The 18,109-nt window shown below is 40.6% G+C and overlaps 2 pseudogenes; both read left to right on the plus strand.

The window, feature by feature from the left end:
* The first annotated feature begins 1,474 nt into the window (after positions 1-1,474).
* Positions 1,475-7,629, plus strand: LOC138608422 (sodium-dependent neutral amino acid transporter B(0)AT1-like; annotated as a pseudogene).
* A 3,109-nt stretch (positions 7,630-10,738) lies between these two features.
* LOC138608419 (sodium-dependent neutral amino acid transporter B(0)AT1-like) lies at positions 10,739-17,452 on the plus strand (annotated as a pseudogene).
* The last annotated feature ends 657 nt before the right edge of the window (positions 17,453-18,109 follow it).

An 18,109-nucleotide genomic window follows, 5' to 3' on the forward strand; every position in this document is an offset into this window, starting at 1 on the left:
GCTTATACGCCGCTTGGAGACGGTTCCGATCAAACTTTCACTGATTCCACGCCGGCACAGGTGGTTATAGATTAACTGTGAGGCATAGCCGGGCAAGCTGGTGTGTCTTAAAGAACTATCCACGTACCCTGATGGCAGGGGGATCATTCCCGGTACATATGGTGTATGTAACGGAGAACCAAGATTAAAACATAACCAGGCTTTCTCTGCTTGCTTCTTGTTTCTTTGCAAGCACATCTTGACATGAGGTCTTGTGGGACCCCACTTGAGGAACATCTATCAAGGGTTTCTTCGCCTCCTTACCAAGAGCTTTCCATTTGTTGTAGGTTATGTTCAAGCATTGCACAGCTTTTTTTAACCTGCCATCATGCAGTTATAGACTATTTTCTTTATGATTTTGGGTTCTCTAGCTTAAATGTCCTAATAGTAAAAAACCAATAAAATACCTTTAACTTGAACTTAACACGAGAACACTTAACCTTTTTTCACTTAAAGAGGCCCTTTAAAATTGCACTCTAAAATGACTAGTAAATATCTTTGGTGAATGCAGCAATGACTTCAAATATGTTCATAACACTTAACACTCATAAAGTCCCTTTAAAGTAGTTAATGAGGCTACTTCATTATTCACATGCATTTTTAATGAGTTATTTCCTAATGATGTAACCCTGCTGTTTTCAGATTCATTTTGCCATTTTCTTAAGTTACTAGTGCATGCACAGTTTTATATTTTCGATGCTAGAGTTGATGAATCTCTGCCAAAATTGCCAATAGGCTTATCAATGGTTCCATCAGAGAAGAATAACAGGGGAAAATCAGTCATGTAGAATGGGACTTCATTTGAAAAATGCAGTATGCAAACATTCTTATCATCCTAAGTCTCAGAGAATGGACCATCAGTGACATTTTCCTTTTTTGAAAACGTGGTCTCAAATCAATTTTTAAAGCGATTTCCTCAAGAAACACTAAAACGATGAACAACAATTGTTTAGAATAAAAACATACTTACAGGGCATGGCTTGAACTGGGCACTGGGCCAAAAAATTACAATGACTTTTTGGAAAACTACAAGTCTTTATATACAGAACACTTGGCTTTACTTGAGCATTAAAATTTTTACAGGGGAAAAACATCATCATACCTTACAGAAAGAGGGCTTATCTTGAAAGGAACATATAACAAAAATATGTATGTATATGCGCGTTTACACAGTGATGACAAGGTGACAGTTAAGTAACTACCTGAATAAAGTCTAGGAGGCTTCTTGCCCTGAGGTAACACTTCTTACCATTCTTACTACCATTGTTTACTGTGTCTAATGATTGATTAAATTGAATGAAGAGTGTGCACAGGTTAATGTGTAGACAACATTAGATGACGGAAATGATCCTGAACTTGTGACATTGTCTTGTTCAACACTAAGCTCTCACTTCCAAGAGCGACACTGTAACATCTTGGCTTCAGTGGGGGCGCCATGAAACTGTTACTTCCTAACCCAGGACTAGATAATAGGATCCCTTCCTATGAAGATCTGAAGAGAATAGAAAAAGACGAGGTCGGGGACTGGCCCAAGTGGGACAACAAGGCCCAGTACATCCTAACATGTGTGGGCTTCTGCGTTGGGATTGGCAATGTGTGGCGATTCCCTTACTTGTGTCAAAGTCATGGAGGAGGTAAGCTCAGATGAAAAGGGTAAAGTTATATTTTGGATGAAAAATAAATGATTGTTTGAAAAATTATAGTGTGGATTTGAGACCCATGACTACCCTACCTGAAAGGGGCTTTCAGACCAAGGTTGATATATATAAAATGTGAAGCTTTCATTTTCAAAAATCACTTTTCCTTTGTGCAGACATTAATGTTTCTCAATAAATGTGATTATGTTAAATGAGTCATATGTATCTGAAATACTGTAAACAGAGTCACCCACAATGATCTTCTAAGGCTTATTTAACATTTTGAACAAATCATTTCTGAACCCAATGTTCAAGCTGTAATGATGATATCAAATTAAGGATGGTAGAAATGGAAAAGATTACCATGAGAACAATCATGTTGTCGGTTGCAAGAATTACCAGGAAGGTTTTATTAATATCATATAACTTTGTTTGTACTGTTGCCTGAATGCACATAGTCGTGGAGCTCTCTAAAATATATAGAAGGGGTCATCACAAGGTTTATTATGTTGGTTTTCATTGTTCACAGGCAGGGACCTGCGGAACTACTTTACTGCCTAGATAATGCATTGATTTGCTTGCAAAGGATTTTCATTTAGGGAAAGTCCTATGATTTTCATAAATCCAACTCTACATATATATATCTATAGATATATATGTATGTATTTGTGCTTATAATCATACATATTCCAGGTGCCTTTTTGATTCCATACCTGATCCTGCTGGTAATTGAAGGAATGCCTCTCCTGCTGATGGAGTTTGCCATAGGCCAGCGTCTTAGGAAAGGCAGTGTGGGAGTTTGGAGGTCCATCAACCCTTATTTGGCTGGTATTGGTAAGTCAATTTGGCTCTTGACCAATTTTCGTCAAGCTGAAGTAAAAAAAATCCATTGGTATTACAACAACATAAAGTTGTAAATAAATATCTTGGTCCCTGTTTATGATAATACTTATTGATCTTTCCCACACAGGTATAGGCTCTATGCTGGTGTCCTTTTTGATCGGACTGTATTACAACACATTAATAGCCTGGATCATGTGGTATCTCTTCAATTCCTTTCAAAGCCCGCTGCCTTGGTCCCAGTGCCCTCTCAATGACAATGGGACAGGTATTTGATAACACACAGAGATACTCAAGCACATTAAGAAATCAAAACTCCATTCATGAATAAATCATTTGCAAATTTCTGTTTGTCATTCCAGGCTTTGTACCAGAGTGTCAGAAGAGCTCAACTTTGGATTACTACTTTTACAGAGTGACTCTAAATAGTTCGGCCTCCATAAATGTCTCTGGTGGAATCCAATGGCCAATAGTAGCCTGCTTGCTAGCTGCCTGGTCAGTCATTGCTGTCTGCTTCATAAGGGGTATCGGCACTTCAGGCAAGGTTTGTTCATAGACTGTATAAATATTGGACTGTTGACTATATAAATATTGGACCATCATAGCATCACCCATTGGTTCCTCGAGTTCAGGATTTGGCGGTCGCCATGTTGGTTTTCTGGAGCAAGCAGTGACAATATTAGAATGAGAGTGTGGTGCTGGAGAGGAGGAAGGGGTTGGCAAACGGCAAGTTATCAAAGTTAAACTTTCTTTGACCGTGACTGATTCATTAGTGTTTGAATAAGCTACTTTAAAATCATGTTTCCCACAAAGGAAATTCTATTTGTGGTAGTGCCTGCCCGGAGTTTTTTATTGGCTGAAGGAGTTGCAGTGAGCGAGTGGTGGACGAAAGACACGTTTCGGTTACTTAAAATAAATTGTCTTCTTGTCACCGCGGCCCACCTTAATCTCTCTGGAGAAAAGCCAACAACAATCCTTTTTTTTTTTTTTAAGATTATTTTTTGGGCTTTTGCCTTTAATTGATAGGACAGCTGAAGACAGACAGAAAATGTGGGGAGTAGAGAGTGGGGGATGGCATGCATTTAATGATAGGCTAACCGGGAGTCAAACCTGCGATCAGTGCGATGAGGTCTGTAGCCTCTGTATATGGGGCGCCTGCTCTACCAACTGAGCTACACCAGTGCCCCAGCCAACAACAATCCTGACTCTTTTGCACTGGCTTACAAATAAATTAATGTATGACAAACACTGAACCAGCTAACAAGCCAAGTATGGCATACAAATATATCAAATTACAATTTAACTTTAACTTAAAAAGCTGGAGCACAGACTTCTTGGACAGACAGATAGTTCCATAAATCACACAGCAAGCCAGATTCTTTGTCCAAATTTTACATTAAAAGATCCCCAAAAGGCAGCAACAACACTGTGTTGATGTGTCTAGCACACAGCCATCAGGATCCTCCTGTCCCTGAAATGACCCTGCTCCTATAATTTAAGGCTGAACAACATTAAAATGGGTGAGTCATATACAAATTCACCCACCTACATTCTCATGTAGAGACATGAGCTATAAAGACCAAAACTGTTTTTTGCACCAAGCTGTAAACATGTTTATTTCTGCTGTCAAATTACCTTTTTTTTATATGGGCATTAATGGGTGTTTTTTGGCTTCTCGAGTCAGTCTCAAGTGGACACTCATGGAACTGCAGTTTTTTACACTTCCCCATTGGCTTCAGTTTTCAACACCAGAGGTTGCAGCTTGGGTTTGTTCCTTCAGTCAGTGACAATTCGCCAAGAACGCCTCCCTTAGTTACTATTGGTACTCCTGTTCAGTGACACTGAACACTGAGGCAGATAAGCCTACTCGAAATTTGTTTCCATTTTTGAAACAGTGGGTATTAATTCATCCATAAGTAGATAAAAGCAGGTCTCTTTTTTTTCGTCATATGTATCACTTTGAATTTGTGGAGAAATAAAGAGGAAATGAAAACAAGGCTTTAAGGTTGAAGATTACCGATGCGTTTGATTAATCCAACTATAGCACTTGTTAGATAACAAGCTTAGGTGGGAAACAGCATCTCAAGTGTTAGCTAATAGAGCAAAACAATGCCATTGACACAACCCTTAATATCAGGATAAGCTTGTACACAGGAGATTAGTGCTAAACTTTGGATGTAATAATCTTGAACAGGGACACATTTTTATTTATGTGATATCATGTTATTTAGCAACATAATGTAATAAACAAGTAAGTAAGTAGCAATAAGTAAACACCCAGTTAATGCTGTTAGCAGGCTAGTTAGCTGGAGAGAATCACAGTTGTAATATAATAGCTAAAAGAGTTTAGCTTAATGGCTGCTAAGCTATGATTGGACAATTTATATTTGTGGGAGGTTGTAAGCGAATGCTAAATATTGCTATGTTACAATTACAGATAAAAATTAATCTGATATCCATTATTAATTTTTTTTTTTTTTTGTCATCTCAGGCAGTGTACATCACAGCTATCCTGCCTTACATAGTGCTGGCCATCTTCCTAATCCGAGGACTGACCCTTAAAGGCGCCCTAAGTGGAATAAAGTTCCTCTTCACACCAGATGTATATTTCAAATTGAAAACAAATATATTGTAAAAAAGTGTTCTATTTCTCATTAAACAAATGAAACAGCACAATGCATATCTGACTCTTGCAGGTGAACGAGTTAATTAAACCAACAACTTGGCTGGATGCGGGTGCCCAGGTCTTTTATGCTTTCGGTGTGGCATGGGGAGGCCTTATCTCCTTCTCAAGCTACAACCCTGTTCAGTAAGATACATAAGCCCAAAGGGGTTTCCTAAGTCATATTTTTAGTCCAATTTTGCTCCCTTTAATTAAAAAGCGCCTCTTAAACTGAACATATTTCATGGTTCTTTTGCTTATTTCTTTTCCAAAGCAACAACTGCTTACAAGATGCTGTGATCCTGTCTGCTGTTACTGGCATTACCTCAATCTATGCTGCCACAGTCACCTACTCCATCATTGGCTTCAGGGCCACAGAGAAATATGACAACTGTATCAGCAAGTGAGTACAGTTAAGTTCAATGTTTTGAAAGTATAACCTTGATTTTTCTTTTTTTTTTTACAAATAAGATAATTAGACATCTACAACTTTAACTCTTCAGTTAAATGGCCTAATTATATGTTTGCCTCCCTCAATATTTAGAACCCACACAATCATAAAAATCTAAAAGTAACAGAGGACTTTTATTTTGAAAAAAACAACTAGAATATGACCATGGACTGTATAAATTATGGATGTAGCCATTGAGGTGCAATGTTGGTTTTCTGGAGCCAGAAGTGACCATATTAGAATGAGCACATTCACAATAAAATGATTGCAAATATTGATATCTCAACAATGCACCATTAAAATAGTGGGAATATACTGCACCAGTGACTTTAGACCAGTTTTTTGTTAGTCAATTGCACAATCACTTTCTGCTGCCTCAAGATAGCAATGTGCCACTAATGCACCTGGCCACACCTAAGGCTGCATTCACACCTGACAGATTTGGTCCAGGCTTTCGGAGTAAAAAGTGTGGTTTGTTTGGACAGGTTAGAACGCGCTTTCTAACTTCTAACAGTCCATTTATCTAGAGTAACTAATGTGTGACACATTTTCTCCCTAGTAACATCATGACATTATTAAATGCATTTGAACTTCCTGAAGACAGCATCCCTACAAGCAACTACGAGGCAGCCTTTAATCACCTCAACAGCTCCTATCCTGATATTGTTCCTGGCCTGGACATCAAACCCTGTGACATGCAGAAACTTCTCAGTGAGGTGATTATATTTGTGAAAATCTATCATAAATTATTTTTCTTTTTTTTTTTTGCTCATCTGCATTGTGACTATAATATGTTTTTTGCAGGGAGTGGAGGGAACAGGTCTGGCCTTCATTGTGTTTACAGAAGCCATCACTAAGATGCCTGGTTCTCTCGTCTGGTCTGTCCTCTTTTTCATCATGCTTTTGTGCTTGGGAATCTCAACCCTGTTTGGTAACATTGAAGGAGTGGTGGTTCCACTGAAAGACCTGAATGTATTCCCTAAAAAATGGCCCCAAGAAGCACTAACAGGTAACTTGGTTTTAAAAATCAACTCAATCCATTTATCCACTTTTTATCTCCCAATGAAACATTGTCCGTGTTGTTGTTTGTGTCTGCTTTCAAGCTGCCTTGTTTCTGTATGTGTTTCAGGAGTGATATGTTTGGTCTCTTTCATCATCACCATCCTGTTTGCACAGCATTCAGGGATTTATTGGGTAACTCTCTTTGACAACTTTGCTGGATCCGTTCCACTTCTGACTATTGCATTGTTTGAGATGATAGCTGTCGTTTACGTCTACGGCATAGACAGGTTCGTATTTATTTAGTCCTTCTGTGTTGCTTTGTATCTTGATATTTGGTTCAAAATTACTGTACACTATTAGCAACTTTATGATTTGCTAGCACAGATAAAAAAACTATTTCATTCCTGGCTTACATGAAGACTTTCATCACATATTCGAGAAACTTTCCAAACTGATTAAAGTGACTAATTGTTTTGTAGGTTCAACAAGGACATAGAGTTTATGATTGGATATAAGCCATCCATCTTCTGGCAGGTTTCATGGAGGTTCATCAGTCCTCTAGTCGTTCTGGTTATTTTAGTTTTCTACCTGGTTACCCAAGGACAAGAAGAGCTCACCTATTTAGTCTGGGATCCCAACTCTGTAAGTAAAAGATCTGTGTGATCAGCTATGATATCATCTCAATGATCTCGACTTTATATTTCTATTTCACTAATTATATGGCATGCTAAACCATTTTGGATAAAAGTTGTGCCTTTGTACTACAGCGTATCATAAGCAATGTTAGCCATACTCCTGCAGACTTGGACATCCATTGCATACCAAATGCACTTATCATACTTTGCTTTGCTTGACAGGATGAGTTCCCTTCTCTAACATCAGTACCGTACCCTTCATGGATCACTGTGATCATCTTTCTTTTGGCGGGAGTCCCGACTCTGGCAGTGCCTGCATATGCATTATGTAGGCTGGTGTTTGTGTTCTGCAGGAACAAATGAATCAAATTTCTGTAATTGTAAGCAGCCTCTTTTAGTGCTCAAATGACCAATGTTTGACTTGAAACAGTGTGTCTATTTTATGCTCTTCAGTAAATATTTATATTTATGCTTGTGTTTTGTGCAAATTCATTGTCGTTGTACCTATATGTTTTATTTTATGAAAAGATTAAATCAAGCTCTGTATGAACTGTAAATTCTTGACCAAGTACCTTGTCACTTCTGAAAATTGATAGGTACACAGACAAATGGGTAACAAGAAACAGGCAGGCAGGTCCAGGATATGAGTCAAAAAATAAGAAAGTCCAAAAAAATGTCTGGGAGCTGAATAAATAAATCAGGAATTTCATGTGGGTGCAGAGGAAAAGGTGTCACACAAGCCCTAAGGCAGCCAGCCTAGAGGAAGGGAAGAGAGTGGGCAGGAGCCCTCAGGCTGGTTTCCTAGAGGCAGGGAAGTGAAGGAGTAGGAGCCCTCAGGCAGGCAGTCTGTAGAACAGGCAGAGGCAGATGGTCCTGGTTGGCCAACCAGACGGGTGAAGCCACTGCTTAGGACATACAGGAGGTCGTCTTAATGGGTGGAGCGTCACTGGAGAACGTTAAGGAAGTCAACCATCCGGGGGTTCGACATGGCAACTGTTGATCTGGTTTCAGTCTGGAAGCTAGATGCAGGGAGCAAACAGGGTAGATAATCAGGCAGACAAATGGGTATGGTTTCCCAGGCTAAACTTACTCCTATCCCTATCTGCCCACGTGGGAGCACAGGTGGGTACTTCATCCAGAGCCACTGACTGCCCCTTTAAGCAGCTCTGGAGAGGTACTTGTAAGTTTGGCTGAGGGCCTTGCCTTGCACCCCATCGCCCAGAGAAGTCTTAATGTTGCTGTGGCACCCTGGCTGAGATTCTTGGTAGATAGCAGGACATTCTAGGGGGGCTTGGTGGTGAAGCTTGCTTAGAATGTCGCCATTTCTCACATCTCTTTCCAGCAGATCTTCTCTGCCACAGCCTTTGCACACCTGGTTGTCTCCTCCTGCTGGCATATCTCTTCCACCACAAACTTGCATCTCTGTCTTGGAGAAGCCTTGTTCCAGGCTGGCGTACTGTTCCCAATGCCTAAGCCACCTCTACCATGCTGAAGTTGGTCCAAGGTGACCTGGTGCTTGAGTGCCGCTTTTGCCTGCTGGCTCACTTTTGATGGGCTCCGTTTTTGACCAGTAGCCAAGGTGGGGCAGCATCATCTCTAGTCCTACTTGAGGTAAGATGAGTTAGAGAAGAGAGAGAGGACAAAAAATGGCTCTAAACTGGCGCTGAGTGATGCAGGATTTCTGTTATGCAGAAATACTAGATAACAAAGTAACATTCAAAACACATCAGCAGGGGCAAAGAATTTCAGCGTTTTTTCTTGCCCATCCTCACTGACTATCACAGCACCCCCAGCAACCACCATGCTTTCTCTGAAACAGGACCTGTTCGTAGCAGCGCACTTAGAAGAGACACGGATGAGACTTATATACTGAAATGACAGAAATCACGTCAATTGAAATCACAGAAGTAGGAGGTGCTGAAGCACACCTGGAGCTACAGTGTCTGGAAAGGCTGCTGTCTATAGCAGCAAGCCCTATTTAACCTCCCTTCTAAGTCAAGCCCTTCAACTCTTTGATGCATCACATGGGGGCAATAAGGGATTTGGCTTGCTTCGTCTAGCTCAGTGGTTCTGAAACTTTTTCTGTCATGCTCCCCTTTGGAGAAAGAAAAATGTCCAGGCCCCCCCGCCCCAACAAAATAGTCACAAATGGGTCCATTCTTTTAAGTAATTCGCTGTGCAAAAAAAAAAATTTCCATTGCTCCATCAGACTTTTTGAAATAGAAATATTATAAAATGTGCAATAACTTTTTCAGAAAAATAACAATAAAGTTCAATCTGTGCAAAGAAAAACAAGAAACAGATTTTTGCTGCAGCTGCCAGACTTTTCAGACATATAACACAGACAGCTCTCACTTCATCTCATACCATATTCGCTGTAAATCCAAGAGCATGATAAGCGTTGTCATATTTTCTGGACTTCTTGGATTTTGGCGGTTTGGTCAACGTTAACGTCGGCCGACGTCATCTTGTTAGTATCTGACGCGTCAGGTATTTTTGTTTTCGCTCCTGTAATATATTTGTCCATTGGCAATGCTAGACTTTTTCTCTGTGTCTGAATGTGAAATCTGGAAATCACCAGGGCAACAGGTTTGTGTACTGTGCCACCCGAAAATGAGTCCAGGTTGTCCGACGTCAAAACATAGTTCCACCTGCTACATTTTCCAAACAAAAAACACCCACACAGGAGTGGTGACATGCCTCCCCTGTCATGCCGCCAGGGGGGGGCACGCCCCACAGTTTGAGAATCACTGGTCTAGCTGGAGAACTCAAGGAAGTGATGAAGCACTGAGTCTTCTGTTGCTGTTGTCTTTTATACTTAGTCCTGGCAACCATGCTCAACCACAGTGTCTCACACACTGTATCATAAATGCCTTTTTATAATACAAACTAGTTTTTACTCCCACTGAATTTTAGAACACTCCGCTTTCAAGTTCTGCCACTTACACCAATAATGGTTCTACTCTGTCTACTTTAAATCTTGTTCATGCTTCATAAATAATAGCCCAAGAACACTTGTATACAGCATTTTTGGAGGCCCTTTAAATTTGCACTTAAAATTACATAGGGCTCAATATGGGTCCATCAGATAAGAAAAAAGGAGGAAAAATCAGTCAAGTAAAAGCTGACTTGGTTTGAAAATTGTCCTGAAAGAAATATAGGTAAAAATAACGAGTGTATGTGTGTGTGTGTGTGTGTGTTTACACAATGGTGACAAGGTGACAGTAAAGTAACTACCTGAATAAATTCCAAGAGGCTTCTTGCCCTGAGGTAACACTTCTTACTACCATACCATTGTTTACTTTGATTAATGTTTGATTACATTGTATGAAGAGTATGCACAGGTTAATGTGTAGACAACATTAGATGACGGAAAAGATCCTGAACTTGTGACATTGTCTGGTGCAACACTAAGCTCTCACTTTGGCTTCCACGAGCGACACTGTAACATCTTGGCTTCAGTGGGGGCGCCATGAAACTGTTACTTCCTAACCCAGGACTAGATAATAGGATCCCTTCCTATGAAGATCTGAAGAGAATAGAAAAAGACGAGATCGGGGACTGGCCCAAGTGGGACAACAAGGCCCAGTACATCCTAACATGTGTGGGCTTCTGCATTGGGATTGGCAATGTGTGGCGATTCCCTTACTTGTGTCAAAGTCATGGAGGAGGTAAGCTCAGATGAAAAGGGTAAAGTTATATTTTGTGATCAAGTTGTGTAGGGACTGTCGGATGAAAAATAGATGATAGTTTGAAAAATTATAGTGTGGTTTTGAGACCCACGTTTACCCTACCTGAAAGGGACTATGAGTATTGCACAAATAGTAATAAAAGAGGGCGGATATAATATATATACGAACTGTGAAGCTTTCATTTTCAAAAATCACCTTTCCTTTGTGCATGCATTCACGTATAATGTTTCTAATTAAAAGTGGTTATGTTAAGTGAGTAATATGTATTTGAAATACTGTAAACTGTGTCACCCAGAATGATCTCCTAAGGCTTATCTAAGAGTTTAAACTGGTAGTTTCTGAACCCAATGTTCAAGCTCTAATGATAAAAGAATGTTAGAAATGGAAAAGATCACCATGAGAACAATAATTTGGTCATTTGCAAGAATTACCAGGAAAGTATGATAAATGATATCATAATATCTAGGTAGTACTGTTGCCTGAATGCACATAGCTGTGGAGCTCGCTAAAAGAGCAACCAGAATAAAACACAAGCAAACAACCCACCAAGCCTCACGCACCATCTACCTGCAGGGGGAAAACACAACAGAAAAGGCAGGCAGCGATAGGAGGGGTCACAAGGTTTGTTATGTTGGTTTCACTTATTGTTTCACTTGATTGTGCTTATAATCATACATATTCCAGGTGCCTTTTTGATTCCATACCTGATCCTGCTGGTACTTGAAGGAATGCCTCTCCTACTGATGGAGTTTGCCATAGGCCAGCGTCTTAGGAAAGGCAGTGTGGGAGTTTGGAGGTCCATCAACCCTTATTTGACTGGTATTGGTAAGTCAATTTGGCTCTTGACCAATTAGCGTCAAGCTGAAGTTAAAAAATCCATTGGTATTACAACAACATAAAGTTGTAAATAAATATCTTGGTCCCTGTTTATGATAATACTTATTGATCTTTCCCACACAGGTATAGGCTCTATGCTGGTGTCCTTTTTGATTGGACTGTATTACAACACATTAATAGCCTGGATCATGTGGTATCTCTTCAATTCCTTTCAAAGCCCGCTGCCTTGGTCCCAGTGCCCTCTCAATGTCAATGGGACAGGTGTTTGACAACACACAGAGATACTCAAGCACATTAAGAAATCAAAACTCCATTCATGAATAAATCATTTGCAGAGTTCTGTTTGTCATTCCAGGCTTTGTACCAGAGTGTCAGAAGAGCTCAACTTTGGATTACTACTTTTACAGAGTGACTCTAAATAGTTCGGCCTCCATAAATGACTCTGGTGGAATCCAATGGCCAATAGTAGCCTGCTTGCTAGCTGCCTGGTCAGTCATTGCTGTCTGCTTCATAAGGGGTATCGGCACTTCAGGCAAGGTTTGTTCATAGACTGTATAAATATTGGACTGTTGACTATATAAATATTGGACCATCATAGCATCACCCATTGGTTCCTCGAGTTTAGGATTTGGCGGTCGCCATGTTGGTTTTCTGGAGCAAGAAGTGACAATATTAGAATGAGAATTTGGTGCTGGAGAGGAGGAAGGGGTTGGCAAACGGCAAGTTATCAAAGTTAAACTTTCTTTGACCGTGACTGATTCATTAGTGTTTGAATAAGCTACTTTAAAATCGTGTTTCCCAAGGAGGAAATTCTATCTGTGGTTGTGGCTGCCCGGAGTTGTTATTTATTTATCAGACTTGCAGACTTGCCGCTTGCTCTCACAAATCTTCGGTGAGCGAGTGGTGGGTGAAAGACACGTTCCATCTAACTTAAAATAACTGTTGTTCTCGTCACTACGGTCCACCGCAATCTCTCCGTGGAAAAGCCGACAACAATCCTGACAAATAGCTGACAAATAAATGAATGTATGACAGACACTCAACCAGCTAACAAGCCAGGTATGGCATGCCAAAAGCTGGAGCACAGACTTTTCAGATAGCAAGATACTTCCATAAATCACACAGCAAGACAGATTATTTGTCCAAATTTTGCACGAGAAGATCCCAAAAAGGCAGCAACAACTCAAACTACACACAAAATTCTGCTAAGAGGTAAAGTTCTGAACTGTGTGGCCGTGTTGATGTCTAGCAGACAGCCATCAGGATCCGCCTGTCACTGAAATGACCCTGCTCCTATAATTTAAGAAACGAGTGAGTTATATAAATATTACCCCCCCAAGCGGCCCAAGCTTTTATCAGAAACATCCAGCTACTGTTGTTAGCATGCTAGTTAGACGGACAGAATCACAGTTGCATTACGATACTGAGTTTAGCTTAATGGCTGCGTAATTACATTTGTGGGAGGTGGTAAGCAAATGATTAATAATGCTATGTTACAATTACAGATTAAAATGTATCTGATATCCATTATTAATTACATTTTTTTCCTTGTCTTCACCTCAGGCAGTGTACGTCACAGCTATCCTGCCTTACATAGTGCTGGCCATCTTCCTGATCCGAGGACTGACCCTTAAAGGGGCCTTAAGTGGAATAAAGTTCCTCTTCACACCAGATGTATATTTCAAATTTTTTTAAAAAATGTTAAAAAAAAATGGTCCTCTTTAAACAAATGAAACAGCTCAATGCATGCCTGACTCGTTTGCAGGTGAACGAGTTAATTAAACCAACAACTTGGCTGGATGCTGGTGCCCAGGTGTTCTATGCCTTCAGTTTGGCATGGGGAGGCCTTATCTCCTTCTCAAGCTACAACCCTGTTCAGTAAGATACATTTACAAGACCAAAGGGGTTTCCTAATCCATAGTTCTACTCAAACATGCTCACTTTAACTAAAGAGAGAGCCACCTAAACTTAACATATTTCATGTTTTTTGCTTATTTCTTTTCCCAAGCAACAACTGCTTACAAGATGCTGTGATCCTGTCTGCTGTCACTGGCTTCACCTCAATCTATGGGGCCACAGTCACCTACTCCATCATTGGCTTCAGGGCCACAGAGAAATATGACAACTGTATCAGCAAGTGAGTACCGTTTAGTGCAAGGTTTTGAAAGTATGACCTTGACTTTGTCAAATTTTTCAAATAGGATAAATAGACAAAAACAAATTTCATGAATATCCATTGACAACTTAAAGTCTTCATTTCAATCAATAATTTGATTGGTGGCCGGCAAGGGCAAACGTGCTGCAACAGCCAAAACGATTTTGATTAGAAGAAACGAGCTGCGAGTTCAGAAACGATGTAAATTCAAAAACACAAGCAAAAGTCCAAAACAAATTAAACGACAGAAACGCGCTGCGAATGAAAAAACCTGCTGCAAAAAGCCAAAACAAATACATTAACGTCAAACGCGCTGCAAATACAGAAACGATGCAAGGTCAAAAACACACACACACACACACACCCAGAAAACACATGCAAAAGAAAAACACTGCAAATACAGCCCTCACAACAGAAGTGTTCCAGGCCTGTAGGGGGCGCTCGGTGTGACAGGTTTATTATTAACGGGAGAGAGAGGGAGACGAGACAGTGAATTTATTACTTCTCAGACTTTCTAATGTTAGACGCTGCTGGAGCAGAGAGTCTCTGTTGGTCATGTACTTCTGACAACTTTAAAACATGAGCAAAGAATTCACAACTTTTGTTGAGACACGGCTCCTGATCAACTGATAGCTTTGCTAAAGTAACCGCTGCTAATTGTACCTTCTGTTAGCCGTGCAGCTAGCGGTTCTCGAAATCGAAATTGTTTGGGCTGTTGCAGCCCGTTTGCCCTTGCCACCTTACCACCATATCTGATTCATTAGCTGGTGTAGGTGATAGTTTACCCTTGTAGGAGACTTGCCACTTGCTCACCAAGGAGGGAAGAGTGGGTGAACAACCCATACCTGTTACATAACATAGATGGTCTTCTCATCACTACAGTCAGCCGTCTTCTCTGCGGGGAAACAAATACATCAATGATAATCACTAAACAAGCTAACAAGTCAGGTATGGCGAGCGTTACTGTTGAACCTTGTGCATCACTACATAGATTTTAGCCTTGTTTTTTAATTGGCCGGACTCAGGTCACTGTCGTATAGCTGGAAGCACAGGTAAAAGGCTATCTGCTGGGCATTGCTGCCTGTCGCACTTCCGATGGTCCCACTGGGACAGCTGCAGGGTCATCAGCCGGGGGCCACCCTTCATTGATGTTTCGCACCATTACGCCGGAACATCTGGTGGAGCAACAGTAGAGATGCCTCCCCACCGCCCCCCTGCAGCTGTCCCTAGGACCCTTGCCTTCCCCACGCCTGATCCTTCCTCCTTAGCCAGAGCCAAAAGCTACTCTGCTCTGCCTCCTTAGCCAGATCTTTAAGGACCTTCTTGAGTTTAGTACCCAACACTCCCATGCTCCTCAAGAAGTGCTGAGTGGATGTTCCTACAAAGCCTCTGCTGCTAACTTCCACAGGGTACACTACAGCTGACCACCCTGCTTCTCTGCATTCAGCTGTCAGCTCCGTGTATTTGTCCTTTTTCCGCTCAAAGGCTGCCTCCATCCCTCCCCCCCATGGGACAGTGAGCTCTGCCATGATCACTGTCAGGGCTGTGGTGGACCATATTGACAATGTTAATGTCGTTTCGCCAACACTGAGATTTTCCCTTCCATGTTCAGTAGGGCGATGCCTCTGAACTGGTTGATGTTACAGGAATCTTGCTCTTTTGTGATGAAGGTGGTCACTGCTCTGCTCCACTCTGATGGGATGGCTTGGGTCTTCCAGGCAGCCCTCATGAGTTTCCAGAGTAGCTTCAGCACTGTGGGGCAGTTCTTATATACCCTGTAGGGTACACCATTCGGTCCAGGTGTGCTGAGGCAGATCTCGCCTTGTAAACCACCTGTTTGATCTCAGACCAATTTGGTGGTGTTGAACTGTATGAAATATAGTTGTAAGCACATTCAAGTTAAAATCAAACTTTTCTCTATTAACGGGTATATGAGCCGTGTATTACAGTGAGAATTGCTTGAAAATATCAACCTTTCCTCTCAAGTACAGTCCATTTATCTAGAGTAACTAATGTGTGACACATTTTCTCCGTAGTAACATCATGAAGTTATTAAATGCGTTTGACCTGCCTGAAGACAGCATCACTACGAGCAACTACGAGGCAGCCTTTAATCACCTCAACAGCTCCTATCCTGATATTGTTCCTGGCCTGGACATCAAACCCTGTGACATGCAGAAACTTCTCAGTGAGGTAACTTTGTTAATAGATATTTATCCCATTTCCAAATTATTCTGCATTGTGACTATAATGTGTTTTTTTGCAGGGAGTGGAGGGAACAGGTCTGGCCTTCATTGTGTTTACAGAAGCCATCACTAAGATGCCTGGTTCTCCCATCTGGTCTGTCCTCTTTTTCATCATGCTTTTGTGCTTGGGAATCTCAACCCTGTTTGGTAACATTGAAGGAGTGGTGGTTCCACTGAAAGACCTGAATGTATTCCCTAAAAAATGGCCCCAAGAAGCAATAACAGGTAACTTGGTTTTAAAAATCAACTCAATCAATTTATCCGCTTTTTATCTCCCAATGAAACATTGTCCATGTTTGTTTCTGCTTTCAAGCTGCCTTGTTTCTGTGCATGTGTTTTAGGAGTGATATGTTTGGTCTCTTTCATCATCACCATCCTGTTTGCGCAGAATTCAGGGATTTATTGGGTAACTCTCTTTGACAACTTTGTTGGATCCGTTCCACTTCTGACTATTGCATTGTTTGAGATGATAGCTGTCGTTTACATCTACGGCATAGACAGGTTCGTAGTAGTTACTATTTTAGCAACATAATGTCCTTTTGTGTTGCTTTGTATCTTGATATTTGGTGCAAACTTATTGTGCACTATTAACAACATCATGCAATGCCATCAAAGATAGAAGAACTATTTAATTCCTGGGTCACATGAAGACTTTCATCACATATTCGAGAAACTTTCCAAACTGATTAAAGTGACTAATTGTTTTGCAGGTTCAACGAGGACATAGAGTTTATGATTGGATATAAGCCATCCATCTTCTGGCAGGTTTCATGGAGGTTCATCAGTCCTCTAATCGTTCTGGTTATTTTAGTTTTCTACCTGGTTACCCAAGGACAAGAAGAGCTCACCTATTTAGTCTGGGATCCCAACTCTGTAAGTAAAAGATCTGTGTGATCAGCTATGATATCATCTCAAGGATCTCGACTTTATATTTACATTTTCACTAATGTTGTCTTGGTGAAAAATGCTCAAATTATATAGCATGCTAAACCATTTTAGATAAAAGTTGTTCCTTTGTTCTACAGCGTATCATAAGCAGTGTTAGCCATACTCCTGCAGACTTGGACATCCATTGCATACCAAATGCACTTATCATACTGTGCTTTGCTTGACAGGATGAGTTCCCTTCTCTAACATCAGTACCGTACCCTTCATGGATCACTGCAATCATCTTTCTTTTGGCGGGAATCCCGAGTCTGGCAGTGCCTGCATATGCATTATGTAGGCTGGTGTTTGTGTTCTGCAGGAACAAATGAATCAAATTTCTTTAATTGTAAGATTCCTCTTTTGAATTAGTTTTAATTAAAGCACTGTTCCTATTAAACTCAGATATTCAAAGCTCAAATTGTTTAGTTTTATACACTTGCTCATGCTCATGTTTTGTGCAAATTCAATACTGCTGTCTATATGCTTCATTAACATCTTACTACTAATATGGCTTGCTGTTGAAATTTTCTCTCAAATAGTATCTTGAATTTTTTGTATATTACTTTCCATCACATCAGTAAAAATGATATCTAAAATGTTCTTCTATCATACAACAATAAACAACAAATGATTAATAAAGTTGTCTAATGTAATGGGCAATGTGCGAGCATGAAGCTGAGCTCTGAAAGCATGAGTTGTCTGCAACCGGGACACAAGGTGAGGGGAGGCATCGTATCAGTTGGTCTTTAACAGCTTCTTTTGTCAGATCAGAATCAGAAACTTTAGCTTTGCAAACACGTACAAGGAATTTGATTCCACTTAACAGGACAACCTGTCCACCACCAGGTGGTGACTCACAGGCATGTTTGGTAGCAGGCAGACAAATGGGAAACAATAAAAAGGCAGGCAGGTAGGCTGGCAAGTTTGCACATTACAGAGACAGTTTTTGACAGCAGTGGTAAAGTGCTTTAATCTTTAATACAGAA

The sequence above is a fragment of the Semicossyphus pulcher genome, unplaced genomic scaffold, assembly GCF_022749685.1.
Source record: "Semicossyphus pulcher isolate SPU_LCO1_2020_fin unplaced genomic scaffold, fSemPul1.0.p SCAF_5, whole genome shotgun sequence".
Classification (NCBI taxonomy): domain Eukaryota; kingdom Metazoa; phylum Chordata; class Actinopteri; order Labriformes; family Labridae; genus Semicossyphus; species Semicossyphus pulcher.